At 38.4% G+C, this 21,717-nt stretch overlaps 1 protein-coding gene across 2 annotated transcripts in view; it reads right to left on the reverse strand.

Moving 5' to 3' along the window:
- LOC135487146 (heparan sulfate glucosamine 3-O-sulfotransferase 5-like) overlaps nt 1–21,717 on the reverse strand; it is a 249,269-nt gene that overhangs the window by 182,284 nt on the left and 45,268 nt on the right. For both annotated transcript variants that reach the window (XR_010446780.1, XR_010446779.1), the window contains exon 3: nt 19,697–19,729. The gene's annotated coding sequence lies outside the window, so the exon portion shown is untranslated. The remainder of the gene's footprint in view (nt 1–19,696; nt 19,730–21,717) is intronic.

Consider the following 21,717-nt stretch of genomic DNA (forward strand, 5'->3'; position numbering starts at 1 on the left):
ATCCAAAATCATATAACCAAAAGGAAAAGTTTGCAAAGAAAAATTGATAATAATAGTTAATATTATCTCATTGGTCAACAATCGCCAAAAGTTTTGAGTACTTTTAGATAATTCATAAACACTACAAAAGCAAAAGACATACGGTAGTGTAGATAATATACAAATAATGTCCATTTACTTGTCTTTTTAACACCAGAAATGATATCATAGCAGGACTCTGACTAACCTACAACATATGTTGAGTCATCTCCCAATCAGCCTTAACAGCAATACTAAGAGAAGTCATACAACCAGGAGATTACCATTCTGGAATTTCTAAACAATTAAAAAGCTGTCTATTTTAAGCCATACTTCCTTTCTCATGTCAAAGCAAGACATGTACCTGATACCGCCTGCTTCTAGGCTAAAGACGGAAGTTAATCCATCTTCCAATATTTGGGATATCCCATTCTCATCAACGTCATGGACAGAAAACATATCCCTTGCCAATATCATTCAAACTTACATAACCGATATTGCTTCTTTTAGTCGTTGAGATGGAAGGGAAACCCGGTTTGACGTCAGAATGACGCTTCTGGAAGGTATTTCCCCAATACCATAAACAACTAGTTGGCCTGAAACTCAAGGCAAGATTCCGTCATGTCGGCGATATGATGCTGGTATTTCCTTAACTCTGATTCGCCAGCAATGGCTTCAATTCTATTTTGATCTTTCATCTCTGCAGTGTCATGGTCACTAAGCAACCAAGTAAGAAACACCCGCTTCACCAACCCTTATAAGGAAACACCCAAGATGCCCTGGAATCCTAACCTTGGAAAAGAAATGGTACTGAAGGCATGTTTCCGATTGGCTAAGTTATCTCGATGTATTGATCTGAACTTTTCTAATATTTTCTGACATGTCTAAATATAGAATAAGATTTTCCTCTTGAGAAAAGGAAAGTATTTTTAGAGGCAAGATGAAGCTAAAAATGATTGGCGCTCGACAAAAATATATCGACGGTGAAGGTTAACTGCGTCACAGTTCTTGGCAAGATCGCGACTCCTTCAATGCCACCTGAGACCAGGAAATCTCTTAAGATGGTGACACCGATGTTTCTTTCCAGTACCTTATACAGTGCACCAAATATATGTTTGCTGATGTTTGCTTTGTACTAACGAAGAATGGAATAACCTCCCAGATACATACATATTGCAACCAAACTGAAGATAAAATGAACTAGTTTAATATCATTTTGATTAAAGACAGAATAATTCAAAGCTATCATCAACACAAAAAATGTTTATGCACTTTTACTGCTTCAAAGCACCTTCTGACATGTGGGTGTGACCAACCTACAACCTATTACCAATACTGCCAGTTATCTGTTGAACATGTTGAAAGGGTTAGGGCCTCATAAGTGTTAAACAAACTTTAAAAGCCCCTGATGACCTTGAAAAATGAACACATTTTTTTCTGTAATCCACCAGAATATGTCACACTTTCATAATATTCTTATGCAGAATACAAAGTATTATCTAAAGGAATCGTAAGATAACTTCAAAGAGACATGTTCTTTGATATGTTTGCTATCTGACTGTACATGATATTCTGCTATTCAAATAGCCCACCTTAACTTTGTCAGAAAACATGTAGACTGCTTACCAACTGCAATACCTGTAGTGAAATTCGGAGGAAAAATAAAAGATTTTTAATTCATAAATGCTTGTTTTTAACAAATTGCATTTGTTTAACATGGAAATAAGTCATCTGCAACGCTACAACACTTGCCAAAATGTGGTACAGTTTAGCATGTTTAGATATGATACATTTAAGTACTAGCAAATACATTTTCCCCTTTTTTGGTTTTGATTCATAGAGTTAAACATGTTGAAAATATGTTTTAGATGACATAAAGCTATGTAAATCTGAAACTCAATGCATCATTTTTGTTTTCCGGTACAAAAGTGAGTTGAGCACTGTCATAAGATACTTCGAAGAAGATACCCATAATGCATCATCTTATTCTTCAAGTTACCATCAACGTTTTCTTTGAAAAAGAACCCATGACAGTCATACACAATTACGTCTTAAAGAATCAAAAGACTGAACACAGGAATTCCATTATCACAAAGCATGTTTTCCATTAGAAATTTGCAATTTAAGAAGAACTAAATATGACATCAGTAAGATACATCAGAACTGCATCATTGTGTCACATGCTATCAGAGTCGGGATCAACAGCATCATCAAACCTTTAAAGTACAAAACCTACTTTACAGACAGCCGTAATTTTGCTCTTGAAACACCAAGCCTAGGCATTGCATGCTTCGTTCCTTCATATGATCAAAAAAAAAAGTGTCATTCATACTAATAAAGACAGAAACCTTTACATAAATATTTTTTCAGCCCCCCCCTCCCCATATGATAAGCAAAATGATAGAAGAAAACAATATAGGTGGTCTTAAGGGAAATGTTAGCATTCCAACAAGTCATAGCTTTCGGCAAAATCAATATATAAAGTTGAGAGCACACTCGTGCAGGTACAATGGTAGTCTCTGCAACTAGTAATGAAACCCAATATCTGAATAAAGGTCTTCTTCAGAGACTCAAGGTACATGATATGAAAGGTGGAGTTGTCAATGTACGTAGGCATAAATCGATATGAGGATGGCAGAGTTAGAGATCTGACGTATAATAATGAAAGGCTAGAAGTTCACCGCCACTGTTTTACAAAAATCAGTAAAGTACAGTAAAATGTTGGAGTTCACCTCATCATTCCGACTTTGCCTTATTTGGGAATCTTCCTGAATGGGCTTTTACTATGTGGCCTTTTATAATCAGAAATAATGCTGAAAAATAACAAGGTTCAATAGAAAGATCAAACACAAATCTTTCGCAAGGTTCCTCGTCTACACTCGATTACAGGTCAGGTACGAAGTGGACTGAATAGTAAGTAATTGTAACAATAAAAACATATTGATCACCTTGTGATAACATATTGTGAAAAATTTACGAACTAAAATAAAAAATTAAGTTTATGTGTCATACCATATAAGGCGTCTTATTGAGAAAACAACCCTTTTTCCTGCCTACATTTTTTTCTTCGTCTGGTTATCTGTGTAAGATATATTGAGTTCAAAGGTGTCAGTTACATTAGCTAGACATATAGAGCCTCAGTCGATGCCACATACACCATTAAGTCTGCATTCCTGATTGGCTAATATAAAGGAAACAGGGAAGTTATCTTGCGGAAGGTATCAGAGACATGGATTTTGGCTCATTGTCACTAAAAAATGGTTTTCGATACCTTGATGTGACACTGCCATGAAAAAAATTAGATATCAGATAAAAATTGTTTGGAGGCAGATTTATTGGGTGTGATTTTAAGTGGGTGTGTCTGTTGGGAGGGAAAAAGTGGCTTACCGAATAAGGTATTCTCACACTTGATCACGACAAGGGAAACGTCTGGAATTATACTTGGTAAACAAAAATATCATAGATCCTTTTACAGAATCCAATTGGAATGATAGTACATTCAGCAACAAAAAGAAACTTGATAAAGAATTCATTAGGTTTGTAGTAATGGCCAAGGCATTGTATTGAAAGTGATAAACTAAATATGGTCAGCCAAAATATTTTAAGCTTACCTTTAACATGTTTAACAGAAGTAAGAAAAAGGTAACCAACATATCTGTGATGGGTATTTATAACAGGAAGAGGAGATTGGGTGTCAGTTTAATAGCTGCATCACACATAAGAGAGCAATGTCAAACGTAATACATAATTCTGATGGGTGTTAATTCTGGGAAGGGGACATATTGGGTGTCAGTTAGCTGAAGCAAGTATGGGTGAGCATGCAAAAGGTGACCACCCAAATATGCTCTTCTTCCCAATTTCCATCCACAGTGCATTGGATAAATATGGAAGGAAAATTTGACACAACTGATGGTAGGATGAGACCAAACATGAAGTGTCAATTAGAAATTAGAATGGTAGAGTGAAGAAACGGAAGAGATATACGCCAAGCTCATTTCACGAACAATGATGTTTGGGAGTGACGCAAGATAAAATGCATATGAAAATTCATGACAAGGCAAAACGTGACAGTGTCGCAGTAATCTGAATCTTTTTGTGGCAACAAGATCTAAAGAAAAACATCTTCCGGTGTCTAGATTGGAAAGAAGCATGACATATCAATAACCTTAAAGCAATATGTCACATGTTTCATGTAGGAGTGCTAAGCTAAAATAAGCCAAATGATGCTTTAACTATCTTCTTTAGCTCCCTTTATATCATAACCTTGAGCTTTATAGAGACACTTGTACCAAATTTATCCTCAGTTCATGACAATTTTCCAACAGTCATGCGACTATCAGTGAATGATTTGATGACTAACTTATAAAGCTTCTAAGAAGTAATAAAAAGATACCAATCAGAGTCATATTTTTGTTGGCTAATTTTGACCCTTTTCATATAGCACTATCACACAAATCACCACTATGACATCAAATGGAGACATAATGACTTCTTATGTAGGTGGAAACCAAATATTGCAAATAGCAATTAAAGATATATAAATGGGTTAAAAATCAGAATTGACAAATGAATACGAAGGAATTGCAATGGTTTATTTAAATAAGGGGAAAGGCAGGATAAACAAAAAAGCGAGAAGAAGTATTTTGTTTTTCGTAAACCGCTTTTATGACTTTCCTGAGGAACAGAATTTCTGTGTTAAAAACTGATCAACCAGTATTTCTAATGTCAAGCAAATCGATTCCAGTAGTAATTATGGAGACGCCAAGTTGTCGCTTCCCTAAATGATTTCAATCAATTTATCAATAGTTTAGCAAATCAATTAATGTTTGTCTTTTATAACATGTGTTTTGGGTTAATTAGAAATGTCAAGTGTAAAAGTAATTACATGTCAGTCAATAATTTCGGAACACATGTAGTTGCAACTATGACTACAGACAGGAACAATTATTAACCCCTTACACAAAATGCACAAGCCTTTTTCCAATGACTATAAATCTGTACCATCAAGTGCAAGGTAATTTTCACATCAATTACATATTCTGCAAAGCAAAGTTCAGAGTATATTTTGGCTGATTATGGTTGTCAAATTTTGCAGAGGGTAGCTACATGTAAATCACTCTCGTAATCAGAACCACTAAATATAGCAGATTCCAATCTTATAGCAAAGGGTTTCAGTTTTGTATTGGTAGAATTGATGCGCTAGAGAAGCTCGAGTTAAACCTAAGTCCTTGCAAGACAATCAGTGAAATATGAATGACGACCATCTGTCAACCATGAAATCTGTCCTCACCAACAAGTTCATCAACTCCTCCTGTTTTAATTAACTAAACCACCTGTCTGTCTTCCTGTTTACAAGGTTATGTCTTGTTTACTTATAAATCACAGCCTCTGAACAGGTGTCTGCAACATTCATCTAGCATGTCTAGTGACAGTGTTCTTCCGATGGAGACTGGGCCAGTCTATCAGATAATTAGGGGAAATTACACTTACACAATGAAGTGAAAACTGAACTGATTTTATTGCTGGCTATCTTCATAATTACAAGCGCTGTCATTTCCTGATAGTGCACTATTCTAAATGTTCCGAGAACATGTGCAAATATAGGCTGGGAATTTTGCCACTCCCATTACCTGAATATGGAAGGGGACGAATAGTGTTTTTGTGGCAGCTTTCATTAGCGCATTTCATTGCAAAGGAACATCTCAAACCATGCACTTTCAAACTAAGTATTTATTGCCCATAATGGGTTAAAGGGAATGGCCCTCCAAAAAATGGGGAGTTTTGGACGGCCCGGTCAAAACCTTAGGCGGGAATAAGGTTTCATTGATAAATATAAGGAGTTTCAAGGCCCCCAAATCACTTGTAAGGTTCAATAGATACTGGCCTTTCATTGGTTTACCGTCTGCGTATCATTTACATACTCTCATTTTGAAAAATATGACAATATTTACGATCACGTTATTGATTTTTGCAACATTTTCGGTAACGCGCCCCTTGCGGATCTGTAAGGTACCATTCGGATGCTTGAAAAATGCTTCGTCTCGTCGATTCGCTCGCGGATAAACGCATCAGGTTGACTGCAGCAACTTTTAATTGTTGGAGACAGAGAAGGAAGGAATATGATTATCAGTTTGATGAAAACTTTGCAAAGTTTCTTCTTGGGACTCGAAATCCATACTACTATTCTCTCCATTTTCCATTTTCTCCTCTCTCCAACTCACTACTATCGCTATTGACTGCGTAACATACACTAACATTCTTTCGCTATCATTGCTAACTTCATTTACTAGAACACTGGCCTCTTTGTAGCCGATTATGTAACCCATAGTGGAAACACCTGACAGCGCCGCCCGGCATGATACACGTGCTACTGGCATATTTATAACTCGTAGTAAATAAGGTTGTAAAAGTATGCAAATGAGATGCCGTATATGGAAACCATGACGTCACTAAGCAGTTCTTATTTCTGCTACGGGTGGCGCTGTTGCTTGCTTCTGGAGGCGCTATTCAACCTCTTTAAGCTATAATCGTGTGGGGGAGCGATTAGTAGCAACACTTTGTTTGCTGTTTTATCCTCTTAGTAGTATACCAATCCCTCTCCTTGAACTTCAAGCAATGTTTACTCTCGGAACCAATCAGCAACGGGGATGGTGACATACATCATCGAAGTTCAATATACATGAAAAACAAACAAACCCTCGGGCTCTGACGGAATTCCAATCAACAATCTGATGACGTATCAAAACTACTACAAAGGAAAGCACCGTATATGTTGAATCATCAAACAGTTATAGTATTGGTATTCCCCAACCTTGTATTTGATTTTTAACTCTTCTGAATCAGATGACGCATATATTCAAGTAGGAATGGCAATACCAATGGATATAGTGTCTCTTTGATATCTGATGACAAATCGCCTTGACAATTTTAAATATTGCTTCAACCTTCGCTTTGTTGTAGCAACGTAAGATGTATTTTTGTATAATTTTAGTCATTTTCTAAATATGATTTTCTACTTTAATGCAGTGTGACACATATCTATTGACCTTCGTCTGGTGGGCAGTTGTCATGATAACTTATAAGGCTAGCCCAAGGCAAGGTTACGAGACAGATTTGATCATATTAGGCAACCCACTTGCATAGAAAAGAGTGCAGACTTTCAAATATAGAAAGCTGGTAATGACTGCTGGTGAGTTACCCCTACAATGTATCAACCAGTTAAACATAAAGACCAAATCAAGGGTCACCGGGTTCAGAATTGTGGACAGATTATTCCCAAGGTGGATGAGTTACCACGACACTGTGAAGCTAGCATCAATCATTTGTATCCCACCCGTTATCATCATAGCTATCTAAATATTGAATACCGGTTAATGTTTCTGTCACTGGTTCAATCACTATGTTGGATCAAGTTGTGTAATTTGTGAGCAGGGATTGTTTAAATGCACTCAGTTCGTGTAGAAAAATGAACTGCGACTGGTCAGGCAAATGGGACGATATCTGCGCTTTACACCAGCTATAGCTTGAATTAAACATCATGAAAAAGAGCCAAGAAATGATGCATAAGTCAGGTCTTGTTGGTCAAGTAGCCAGTCTACTACTAATCTCAGATTGGTGGCATCTGTCTTGGGAGCCTTTTATTTTTATTTTGCAACATACTTAAATTTCATATCTTCTGCTTTTTATATATTAGAATATTTGGACTGTTTAACAGAATAAATTTACTTTGGGCCTTAACATGGAAGCAGAATGACCAGAGGGTATAGTCTAGTATCATAAACATCAGAAAATGTAAACAATGTGGAAACAGATTGTTTACACTGTCACATTCCCTTTGTTACACAGAGAATGGCTAACAGATTTAGAACAATTGGAACTGATTGGTTTTTGTCATCTACAAAAGTTACCAATTGTATCTGCACAGACACTGACATGGGTGTCATCTGTTAATTTTCTGCATTAGAAAGTTATTCATTTGTGGTATTAAGTACATTTTTGTAATCTAGATGACAGACTCATGGTGCTACTCCCTCACCGAAAAGCAGTGTGATATCAGTCAGGATTCAGTCAGGTTGCAGTGTTACCTCACATTTTTATGGCAGTGTTGAAATCAGTGGAAAGCAGTCATAGGGAGTGTTTTTCAGTCACACAATACCAAAGCATACAGTTATACAGCAATCAAAAATAGAGGTTAGGGAGTCATAAGCAGTGGTAAGACAGTCAAAATCAGTGGTAAGGCAGTCAAAAGCAGTGCTCATTTAAATATTTAGGCTGACTGATTTCCACTGCTTTTGACACTGAAAATGACTCCCCACTATGCATCATGCACAGGGCTGGCAGTGGGGTTCAGTGTTAATTTAAATATTTCGCAGCACACTGAATCCACACTGAAACACCACTGATTTTGACTGCCATTTCCAAAACCTCTTGGAGGGAGCAGTCATTTTCAGTGTTAATATGAATAATTTATTTAATGGCATGCAGGCACGGATGCCGAGAAAGGTTTGGGGGACGTGACCCCCCTGTGCTGATGACAACCAAAGAAATTGTTCGAAAAAGCAAAAACTTCTAGCGAACTGTTACTTTTGCTGTCCTATTTTAGACGGTGTGTTTGCGTCCAATATGGCAGTGATGACGTCATCTGCACAAATAGAGGACATCGCCATTGTATGATGACGTGACACAGTAAAAAGATGACAAATTCACGTCCTTGACCTACGTCATTGCAAACTTTGTCATAATGACAGTGGTCAGATGGGGTTACTAGACAATTGAAACGACACATGGCACATAGCTACTGTCAGTGATGTCAGGGATTGAAGCTAGATCAAATTGACGTCCAAATAAAGTAACTGCACGCAGCCTGTAGAATAATGATCTACTGATTGATGTGTATTGAGCTCCCATGCAGATAATTTGCAGTGTATGCACACATTACAATTAACACCTATAGGGCCTACAGTAGATGCATGAAGATACATGCAGATATCTTGCAGTGTATACATGCATTACAACACCTATAGGGCCTACAGCCTTCTTGATTTGCTGAAAATACAACTTCAGTGTCTGTCTAGATTACCCTTTTTGCATTCATTTGGCTCCTTATGTGTTCCAATTCAAACTGACTAAAACTCCCCTCTTCTCATATTGAAATTCGGGTAAATATCGAGAAATATGAAGAGGTACCATGATTTCTTGAATGTTTGACTATCAAATTCAAACTTACTAGCTTCCTGTCTCAGGTTGCATTATGGGTGATATTTAACACTGAATTTGACTGCAATTACCACTGCTTTACACTGCCATCAAGTCTTAATCTCACCAGTCATAAAGCAGTGGTTTTCAGTCATGTTGAAAATGCCACGGGTTTTGATCAGAGTTGGAGAAGTGGAAATCAGTGGTCTTTCAGTCATAGGCAGTGTTATTGAAATACGTCGTTCATAATGATATGCAAGTGGCAGTGCTTTGCAGTGGTCTTTCAGTCAAAATCAGTGGTTTTAAAACATTAAGAAAAGATGATATGCCTAAGACAGTCATATGCAGTGGGGGTTTCAGTCAAAAGCAGTGTGATGCAGTCATTTTCAGTGCACTGCCTTTCGGTGAGGGCTTCTAATAGAATTTGCAAACTGGAATCACACCAATGGTAAAAATGTAGGATGATTAATTCTCATTATCATCATAATGGTGTCATTGTAGAATTAAACTTTTGTTCTCGTTCAAAAATTGTGTCAATTCTAATGATTGTAGTAGAGTAGATTGCTTGTGTGGTAACAAGGCAATTACATATCCATGTTGTTGTGGTGAAATGCTGTCTGGGGACATCGAACATCACTTGATCCACACTTGGCTGAACTTCAGTGTTGATGTCATTACCGTGGTGGACTACTGCCATCACTGCACATTGCACACTGCTCCACTTGATCTGTACACTTCTCGCCCATCATGCCCATGTGGCATACAAGCTTTTAATACCTATAAAATCAGAAACAATATTTATTCTAAATATCATGGTGTCATCCCAAATGCAGATAGCCTCTGGCCATTCACCTCACACCTCGAGTATCCACATTTGCTTTATCATTCGTTTATTGCCTTGTGAAATGATGAAGGTACCGTTCAGGAGTATTACAAACCCTCGAACAAAAGCATCAATGGCAATTTCTCATGAATAATCTAGACCCTCATCATCAGTGCCCACAAGGGAGGTGGCATAAATGGCCATAACCACCTATAAAACAGCCATAAAACAGGATGACTGGACCAACAAAAGTATGATTGGATACCTTGTCCATCCCGAATATGATATAATGTTTTCATGGCAAATACTGGAATGGCATATATCTATTGACACTTTTCGATGGATTATCTGCCCGATCGGCCGAAGTTCTTATACTTATGATCAATGCATTACCTTACCTCATTGAGGTCAAACCCTGTTGATGCCTTCGCTTCCCGAAATTGCATCAGATATGTCAGGATACCAGGAGGAAAACAACTCAACACTCAGGCTCAAACATTCATGATTTGAAGCCTCAATTAAAACACGTGAGTAAATTGCATCTGGTCAGACGACCTGCTTGGATACTGTGAGTAATGCTGTTAGCAGAAACATTCCCAATTGTTGACTCTTTCATTAGCAACAACGATTACTCTGGTTGGCAGTGATGGTCATTTGCTGTGTCAACCCTGGGTCGCCATATCCTTCCTCATTTATCATTTATTTGACTCATGCAGACTTCTTATAGGGTCATCTAGCTGAGGTGCAGACATCAGGGTAAAATGCAACTGCAACTGAGAAGGTTTTGAAAACTTGTAAAGGTTTGATGACGAAATCATACTAGCAACAATCATCAACTGAGAGAGTTTAATTCCTTGGTAACGTTACCAGGGTGAAGAGAAAATAAAACTGCAACTATGACCTACTTGACATCATTGTTACCAGAATACAGTCTTTAAGCAAAATTGAAATTGAAGTTGGCGTACCCGCCTTAGGTTTTCTTTATGCCCACCTAAAGTAACATATTTCAAATAGCAACATCAATTTTTCCAAAAATGTGTTACTTCATCCATATTAGACTAACTCTTTTTGTGGGCTTTGAAAGAACAGGAACACTATTGACGTCAACAATAAGCCTTGTATAAAACTTTAAAAATAAACATGACAAACTATATTTTACAACTTTTTTCAAAAGGGATAGAGTGGAATGAGATGTTTAAGCCAATGCCTGGATGACATGCACCCAGTTCTGTTGAAATTCGAGAGAAGAACCGTAGCACTTCATTTGAACAAGAACTAAACAAACTCAGATCAAAAGGGGGCTTTAGGCAGGAGTAAGTGGTCCAATCGGTGGTCTACAGATGATGCACAGCCTCTCCTTTTTATTCTGTTTGGAGTAGAGACTAGAGTCGTACTTCCACCTATAAAATCCCTGTGTCATTTGCGCTTACACTATAAATTGCCGTGTCTAAATAGACCCGTGTGTCAAATCCCTGTGTCTATTAGCCCCACCGAGCTCGATGGGGCTAATCGGGGGCTAATTTAGACCCGTGTTCAACACAGGTTTTTTGATAGGTGGAATCTAAATAGACACGGCAATTACAAGTTCTAAGATCCGGCGACAGATGGCGCGGTGTAGTTGCTTCGGTATTGCGCCCCCTCCAATGGGAAAGAAACACAGGAGAGCTCCCTACCTACAGTGCACCTGTCGCCGGGGCTATTAACCATTATCTAACACAACTGATAGGTGTAAGTGCGCCGCGTTTTTTTTGACACACGGTGAAGACACGGGTCTTGAAAAAACACGGGGTTTTATGATAGGTGGAACTACGACTTAGGTTTGGGAGTATCTTACTCTACGTGAACAGTGCATGTCTATACACAATTCACAGTTCAACAATGAGTGGGAGACTGCGTACACAGTTGTCTGGGTGGAGGGAGTCTGTGGAAATGGCTCTGTCAGTTTGACCTCTTGAGAACCCGTTAGGTCTTCTATATTTTAACTACACTAATGTTTTTGAATTTTTCTTTGAAAGTTTACTGCGATCCAATACATCGTCGAGACTTACCTAACATGACAGTATATTTATTGCTGAACCAACTTCTCACACTTTAGGTCATCATCAGACCGGCAAACGTCACATTCATAAAATCTGTCTTGTCATCAAGGAATGTTTTGCAAGACAAGCATTTGCAGCGCATTGGATAGTCATGAATTTAGTGTCTGCAAAATAATAGAAAGTTATTTACCTTTGTTTAATTACATGTAGGACAAGTAGGCAAGATAGCGATAGAAAACGAAAGGATGTGGATGTTTCCGGTCTTAAACTGTTCAAAAAAGAATAATCAACAGAACAAAGTTCCACTTGTCCAGATAAAACTTTTACACAATCCGATTGGTTGTTGGTCAGGTCACTTCCTATTTGCGTCATGATTCAAGTTGCTACGGTTACTGCTATGAATGAAATGGAAAACCACCAGACACTTTTTCTATTTCATATCAAGAGGATCAGAGTCGGATTACCCCAGAAACCTATTACCTGGGGAAGACCTCAGAAAAATGTACAGAGACGAACTTAGAAATTGAAGTGGGTGGACAGTGAGACAAGGAAAAATCCCCAGACACCAACACTTTCAAAGGCTTTTCCTAATATTTTGCATCTGGAAAGAAAGGCTCAGGAGTTCTTAGGATATTATTCTACATCTCCGAGCAGAAAAAGATAGGTTTTTTTCCAGATATGCTTTGCCACATATGGTCTTGTCAACCCCAGGATTACAGCTCCTTGTCTCTGTTCAGCAACTAAATGTCAACTAAGGATTATTGCTGAGGTTGATGCCTTTTACCGGAAGAAACAATAAAAAATTACAAACTTGGTATACGATACGAATAGGTAGGCTACTTTTGTTGAGTTGGCAGCAGAAAGCTATTGACATCCAGTGATCTTTTTAGTCCAGGCATGTGGGATAAGCAACAGAGCACTTCCGGGGACTCCCATTGCTAACCTTTAACTCTGAAAGAATGAAAAGAATGGATGTTTACACAAACTTCAAAGGACCTACCCTTACTTTAGATGTTCTATATTCCTTTGACAGGTGAAGAAGGGATGCCACCATCCAGGTCCTCAAAAGATCATTGACTTTAAATTTGTTAAAAGGGAACCCCCGACTTTTAGCTTATCCCAGAGTAGGCTTATACATCAATTGATAGCACTGTGAAACAATTATTTTTTACAACTTGGTTTCTCATAATTCTTACATTCAAAAGTGACATTTAGATCAAAAAGAATATTGCACCGAAATAGATGTTTCCGGATGGTGTCCACATAACATGGGAAAACCATCTGGATATGACATTTGTAGGAGTCACAAAAATGCTGTTTACATCCGGTGAAAATACTAAAACCCAACTTGTTACTATTCTTGATTGGTATAACTTTTTTAGGCAAAATCATTCACAATGTTTATCAAATGAGATCTGGACTTAATAGGAAATGGGATGCATTTCACTTTACGAAGTAAGGAATCCACCTACCTGTTTCTGTTCCTGCAATCGTTCTGTGGAAAGCTTCCTAAATTTTGACTTCCTTCGACTTTGTCATATAATCGGGAAGAACGTATTTTCCATGTGTTGGAAGAAAACAACTTCACCGGTAATGAATCCATTTGGAAGTTTCTTGATATTTTGGTACGATATCTGTGGCTAAATTTATTTTCTACTAGTGTGCTACAAGACTGAAATACATGTGCTTTCTCATTATTTTTATAGAGATAATGATGGAAATCTATCCTATTGAACAAGGCCTCACTCTCAATGTTCATTTAGTTTACAGTGACATTTTTAGACACTGCTTTTGCTAGTATAACATGATTTAGATGGAAGGTAAAACAACAAAAGGCAAATATAAAGAAACTATGCCATTCATCATTATTTGAAAATATCTAAATCACACCACATTTTGTTTAATTTCACGGCTGAAGATGCATTGTATTATTAAACCCATAGAGGATTTGTCATTGGGAGAATTGCAATCAAAGAATGATACAACACTAATTATCCTACAACTGAAGCAATGGAGAACGATGCGCATCATATATTTGAAAACATTTCGACCTTGAAATGCATAATTCAGAAGGCCGTGAATCATAGTCAACTGCCATGGCAGGGCAATGCACTCGTCTCTAATTAGTATATTTGCCAATGGAGGCAGTTGAGTGCAATTAATCAGTAGCCTCAAAGTGGTGTGGGACTTTCTGACAAATCTAATTAAACTTGCAGCCATCTTTGGGATGATATTGACAGCAACCTCTGCTTACTTCGAAAGGAGTCTTGAAAAGATTTGCCAACACTGGTATATGATTTTTGCCAACCAAATTCTTCATCTAGTGCATTCTCACTACTGGAGGGTGTGTACTACTACAGTTACTGGTATAGAATAATACAGGCTACATGTCTTCCAGCTGGGGTGAATCTCATTCTTGAATGTAGGTCCAAAATGTCCCAACCTTTTTACCATATTGCAAATGAGAGCATTCTCCCCGATTGCATCGAGAATACGTGAGAGTCACTAATCACTCACTGCGTATTCAATACTTGCTGCATGTGTGCATTAATGAAGAAAAGTTGTCATTCTTCTCAAGGTATGACTCAGGGGAGACTTGCATATCAAAAGCTAATTGTAAGGTTCACTCTGGGTCCAATCTGGTTCACGTCATCCTAAATGTACTCGAGGTGCTGTGCAACTATGCATTTGAACTTAACTCAATGTACTGATATCTTAAGCATTCATGAACTGAACCAGATTCTCAATATCATTCCATCCAACGTTGCTTTTGGTCACCTGCGCATCTCTAGAGGAATACACAGAGAAATGTACTACGGATAGGTGCAACTAGAGATGGAACCTATTCTAGGTCCGCTTCAATATTCGTTCGAACAGAAAGCCGCACGAATAGAACTTGGTACTTATTTTCGCGTTAATCGTTCATTGACAATTATGCATTGTAATTGACTAATCACCCCTAGCTCATGAAGTGGTAGTCCTCGGTGCATGTTCGTGTGAGTCCATGCATTTCCTTACATCGCTGCAACCCCGTGCATTTCCTGAACAAGTAATGCAGGTGTCGATTCCTTTATATGCAATTCTGGACCTTTTGATGATGCCTTGCATGTTTTTCTATCAATTGACTGATTCATTTATTAGTTTCATGGACCCGTCAATCAAAATATTCCTGCTTTATCAAAACGGCAATGTAATGAAGAATATTAGCCTGAGCATGCAGTCGCATGTGCAAATAAATTACCCTGGTATTGTTTAGCTTGCATTAGGCAACATTCCCTTACTGAAACATTCATCAAGTAGATTTCTGAAAATGACTTTAACTGTTCGAAAAGTGATGTTTGAGTGTCGCCCACCTGTAGTGATACATTCCTGCACGCACAGATGAATATGCTTTTATTTTTTGTGCTAATCAAACATTTTCCAATTAGTCCAAGTAGGATATGTCAAGTAACACTTAACTCTAAAACCATATTTGTCGGGGGGGGGGGGGGTTTATATATGTCTGTTCACACTACACCAATGTACGAAAACCTTGTAAGATGTATCACTCCATTTATTAGATTGTCATAACTGAACCTTGGTCAGCCAAAGCAATAAAAATAGCTCCATATGTAATTAAAAGAAATCCCACATGCCACCCATAAACTGTCTAAGTCCTTTTCACAACAGATGTTGTCGATGATCGAAACAGTCCGAGAAAGAGATGAAACAATTTCCATACATTTTATCATCCACATAAAATGCAAAGCATCGCCCTGGGCTTAAATATTTTGTGAACAAAATGCAAATGATATCAGACGTAACCTTTATTACCACCCTGAAACAGCACCTTTTTTAACCAACACTATTTTGCCTTCTCCCGAGTGGCTTACAGTTCAACTTGAAAGGAATTCCAATTTAACTTTATGTCTGGCGCTGCAGGCTATGATCTGAGCGCAATCCAAAATATTGGAATTTCAGATATCTTCAATAAGGGATTAATGGCTCCCTGGGGGCTGCTAGGGTTATGCTATGCTTTGAAATTGTTTAGATTTGTAAGGCAATGACAGTGTATCATGTCTATGAATTGAGCAAGGGACAAGGGTGGCTCCAGGGGATGTATCCTGCCCTTTTGAAATCCAGCAAGAGCACGAGTAGGTTCTAACATCGAATTGGAAAGACACCGAAAGCATTTGTGTTGTTATGAAGCTAGCTTACTCCTATGGAAGTACTTCTGACTTTTGCCTTGATAACATCAAAAAGTTGATATCAGTCTTCAAAGGGTTAATTGTCATCTTCGAATCGACTACACACTCGACCATCCGTGAAATTTCCGATGGCTAATTGCTACAAATGTATCTTCTTTTGTTCTTTACACTGAGATGAAAGGGACACTGATTCATAATGTTATCATAGCATGGTGGAATAACAAGACGGACTACTCTAACCAATGATGGAGAAAATTGTGAGAGAATAGGCCGAGATTCCAGGCATGTGGCATGGAGATGCAGAGGCTGGAAGAGCTACTGACCATCACTTACAAGACCGATGTATAGTCATGTTAAAGATGGTGTTACAGTGACACATCCAAAACCGTACACAAGCACTTTGAAGAATGGTTTAAACATTTTCTGGTGGATCCCTAATGTATCCTCTATACAGGAACTCTGCAAGTATACATTGATAATCACCAGCAGTAATTAGCCATGGGCTGATTGGTACATTGTGAAAGGTTTCAAAGTGGCATCCATATATATCTTTTTAAGGCGTAACTGTATAAAGTACAAATATATATGTAACATCAACAACATACATGTACCACCGGAAGGCTCGCCTCCAGTTTTCGACATCAAAACTTCGGCACACGCCCAAAATAAGCATGAAATTATACATAAAATCATTAAGACCCCTATCTAGCTAGAGGCGACGGTTTGCTGAAATAAATGATAATCAGAGTGTGATATCCTCAAGTGATGATTATTTTCTCAGGTTACACGATGCTGGATGCACAAAACATGGTACTTTTTTAATTCTTAAGCAATAAAGAGCGCATGCAGACCTGCACAGAAAATAACTTAATTGTTATCCGATGGTTCTTGTCCAGAAGTCATGCTATGATTTTAGAAGAAGTAAGTGATAAAACTCACAAAGAGGTGGCAGCATCTAGCAGTAAGGACAGTTGGGAAAAAGCTTTGACCCAACTGTCGGGAATCTGCCAGACTTGATACAAATGCATAATCCTCTGAGACCAAGAGCCAAGAGAGACACCCGAATCAACACATAACATGACATAAAACTGATTCAAATCTTATAGACCATGGAGTTACCTCATCCTGTCTCATAAGTACCTAGAACAAGGCAGGGCAACATCTATGTGACACAATCGTCTCATCTCAGTATGATTATCCCAGCAATAAATAGCCAGGGCGCTTTTTCAGTAGAACTGCCATTTCCATCTCTGGACAAAACAGTCCGGCTAACAGGACTTAGTTGACTCAGCGGTCTAAAACACACCGATACATAATCTGATAACATAATCTTCTCTGGTAAGAACAGTATAAAGGAGAATTTTCTAGGAGGATGCGACAAAAATGTGATTAAGAACGATCTGGTCATTGTCTACATGGATAAAGAAGATTTTCGCTTTTGTCTCTGTGTAGAAGACCAAGGATTCACAGCCTAATCTGCCCCTTCGTCGAGGAATCTCCTGACCACCCAGGATCAGGAGGACCACCGTCATTCGTTGCATGATTATGGCGAAAATCCCATTTGAGAGTCATCCAGATTTGTCGAGGGGTCACCTCGGTTAGGGATGGGGAGAGATAACAGAAATCCTATGAATTATACAATATTTGACACAAAGGGGTTTGGGTTTATCTCTGCGGATTCATGAGCTGGTTGCTTTGAAGATGCTGGGTGGTGGTGAGGGGAGATTTGTCATCAGGCCACCTGAGTTAGGGGTTCTTGTGGAGATAACATCAAGAGGGTTTACTGGGAACTTCAGAGGGACGAAACAACCGGGCCTGGTGTATTGGGAGAGTGTACAGGAGAAAGGGGACTACTTTGAGAGGATTTTGCTTAAGGGCTAGAGGTGGGAGGGAAAGGATGCATTGTGGTGAATGCTGGACACTAATCCTTCTTGTTGTCCTCGCCGCACAGCAAATCCTCTATGGTGTGGTCTGAGATTTTCACCTTACTTCAAATGGCTGATAAATTTATCTGATCTGACTGTGGCTGTGTGGGGGAGTTTCGATGTGGAGCACTTGGACAAAAGGAGAGGGCAAGTTATTGGATTCAGTTTTACAATCAAGAAGAAGAAGATTAGAAGTCATCTCTTTATGTAACCGGGTTTGGACCAGCAGTCCCTCCCAAGTGCAACCGGCAATTGAAAGAATAACTTTTTTTCTCACAGTGTGTCTGTGTGATCCTAAACCAGAAGTGACAAGGCAGAAATTAGTCTTGGCACGCATTCAGCTAAATCAGGTCTCACAAAACGGATTAGATTTGCCAATGGATGAAGAGTCAAGATGACCGAAGAAAGTCAATGCATCTGGACAATGATGACTTCGAGCTGATTTGATAGCCAGCTAATCATTTTCAAATTACCCTAACATTGAGCCCTTTTTCACACCTCAAGACACGTCTATCTTTAGCCAGGCTCATCTATCATGCTTAACTTGGCACAGCCACTCTTGTGACATTTTCCCAGGAAAACTACAGACAAAGTGCAAAATGATGAGTATCGGATTGAGAAATCTGAACGGCCATATTTAGTCCTTTTTAACTTTGTAGGATGGGGAAGAGATTTGGGAAAAGTTTGAAAACTTTCTTATTGCAGATGTTGACTCATCTGAATATGTTATTTTTTCTTTCATTATACATGTATTTCTTAGAGAAATTTCAATTACTCAAGGAATGTACAATGTATGAAGCCCCTCACCATCAAAAGCACACTCAGGTACATGTATAACTGTAACTGTATAGTTTCACTTAGTCCTAATCAGGCCTTACCATCCAAAATTGAACTACCCCAAGGACCAAACGGTTACTTTTTTCAAATACATGAAAGATATCTGTTTTGTATGATAATCAACGAAAGTATGTCAAAAATAGAAATCATCTGATGTTTGAAGTGGATAACATCGACTTATGGTCAAGAACAAAAGACTCGAAATTGGTAAACAACTTCCTATCAAACAAAATCAGTTGTTTGAAGTTGAAATCAATATCATATTTATATCCATGGCTCCATCAGCTGATGTACCCCTTAAAGCTTGATGATACCACTGCTGGCCCCTGGGGATAAACAGATATACCAAAAGATGCTACATTTCAAGATTCGAAACGCAAATGCCTTTTTACAAGTAGTGACATCTATCATTGTCAGAAGTAACTGACGTCACATGTGAAGCTGGTTGCTGGCATCAGATTGACAGTGAAACTGCTGGATCTTTTCCTTCACACTTCTTATAATTTCAGATGGCACTACATGCAGTCTCCTTTTTTGGCCGGAAGGCATTAAGGTGCAAGCAACTTTACCTAATTAGGAAAATTAGTTTAAATTCAAGTTCAATTTTTCTAATTTTTTGAACAAACGGCCCTTTACATGGTACAAACAGTAAGATAACAAGCACAAACTTACCAGGGAAGCTGTTGATTTCAGAGGGAGAAAAACCTGTCAAGTAGAGAAAATGGATAGAAATTACGAGGGAGAAAATGATTCAATGCTTTTTTCTGTCTTCCCCAGAAAGCTGAAAATCCTGTGGACAGGAAACGAGATGCAATGCTGATGTGTAACCTAGGAGCTGGAGTTGGAGGAAATCAACATTGCAGCATACAATATCCAACTGTCTACCAGTCACTCTATCAGCTTTGGATGCCTTACCATGGCGACAAACGCCAAGCGCCAATATTCAACTCGACAAGTCACACCCGGCAGTATATCACAGCTATACAAGTCACATTTATTGGGCAATGTGATTTGTGCTTGTAATTGAGGAATAATACGTTACAAGTCACTGCCTCGGTTGGGACAATATCTGTCATTGCTCGAGGTTATTGGGGAGTATGGCCATGTCACATCGGGTCATTACATGATACCTACAGCCATTTCACACTGGGTATCAGATTGGTTTGGCAAGGCAATAAGTCACTAGCTATTTGTCACTCAGCGTTCGTGAAACGGTTGGTAAGTTCATAAAATCATAAGGGGTATGCTCCAGTATGAGTTTGTTCTCCTTTTAGATTGCTTCCACTCTCGCTGAAGTGAAAGAGCCTCTGTACCACATCAAACAACAGGCCATCTGTACAATTACATGTAACTGGATATTGCCCAAATTCTGATGCAGTTCTGAAAAACGCAGCCCAATTAGGTGGATGATGGATAGATTAGCCTGGGAGCAAAGATTTTTATTCAGAAACATACACCGATAAAATGTAAGAGCACAAAATCAAATTCATCCTGAGGTACCAACTATACATCTTCGAAGATAAATCTCAATTCAGAACACTTTACTTATCATTAGCAGAGAACGCTATTACCCCAAGCCCATCATACTTAAAGAACTGGAATCCATTCTCTTCCAACTTCAGTGTTTTTTTGCTTCTTACTTCACTGGAGTCTCGGGTAGGCAAAGTGATTTCTGTAGTTTCTTCCAACACATTATCAAATTCCTCACGGAGCATTTATCATCGGTGGAACTAAATCTGCATCGGTTTTTATTCAAGATATATTCACTTCGAAATCCGAAAATGGGTTCAAGGTAACAGATAATTGATTTTTCAGAGACAACTTCTTGCAATATAGTGCTCAAATCATATTCAACATACCTCATTTTTTTGTGTATATTCATCGAAATAGAAATGTCATATCTATCTGAATCGAAATGACTGATCTATTTAGATTTAAATATCTTCTTCTCTTTACTGTTGTTAAGGAGGAAAGGGAAGGGATGAGTTAATCTCGACCATAGAAGAGGGTGACTATCTAATGGTTAAGATCATTGCCTCATCGTCAAAGGGTCATGGGTTCAATTGCCAACCCAGCCATGCCATTTGCACCTTCAGTTATTTTAGTTCAATTGCTGAGAGAGACTTAAAATCGGTGGATACTCCTTATACCTAGTCGAAGTCTGAATCACTAGGTCAATAACACCAACTGCCAGGTAACCGTAGTGGCACAGTAAAATAATCATCCCTTCTTGGAGAAGTATCTCTCTGGAGAACAACTAGTCCAAGTCTAGAGCAAAAAAAGAAGAGGAATGAAAATGCTGGTCCATTTTAATGCAGTACCAGCAGAAATTGCTCTACACAGCGGTCTGGTTCAGTTTACCCTCCACCCGGCCCAAAATACCATCCCATGGTTCACTATACACTCTACTTAGATTATCCATCGCAAAAGCAATACATTATTTGTCAAATCCAATTCAACCTTTCTCTCCAGATAGACCATGCAAAGCAATAACGCATTCTCATTCATCATTGTCCATCTTAATTTTTTTAAATCATCATGTCATTCCATTAACGACATTCAAGAAGAAGAAACTGAATCTACAAGTGAACTCAATAGGAACTCGACACTTCTTACGAGTCTTTAGCCTGAAGCAAAATTTGCCAAGAACATCCAACCAAATTATCGAAAAATAACACGAAAAGTATTTTTCA

The sequence above is a fragment of the Lineus longissimus genome, chromosome 4 (genome assembly GCF_910592395.1).
Source record: "Lineus longissimus chromosome 4, tnLinLong1.2, whole genome shotgun sequence".
Taxonomy (NCBI): domain Eukaryota; kingdom Metazoa; phylum Nemertea; class Pilidiophora; order Heteronemertea; family Lineidae; genus Lineus; species Lineus longissimus.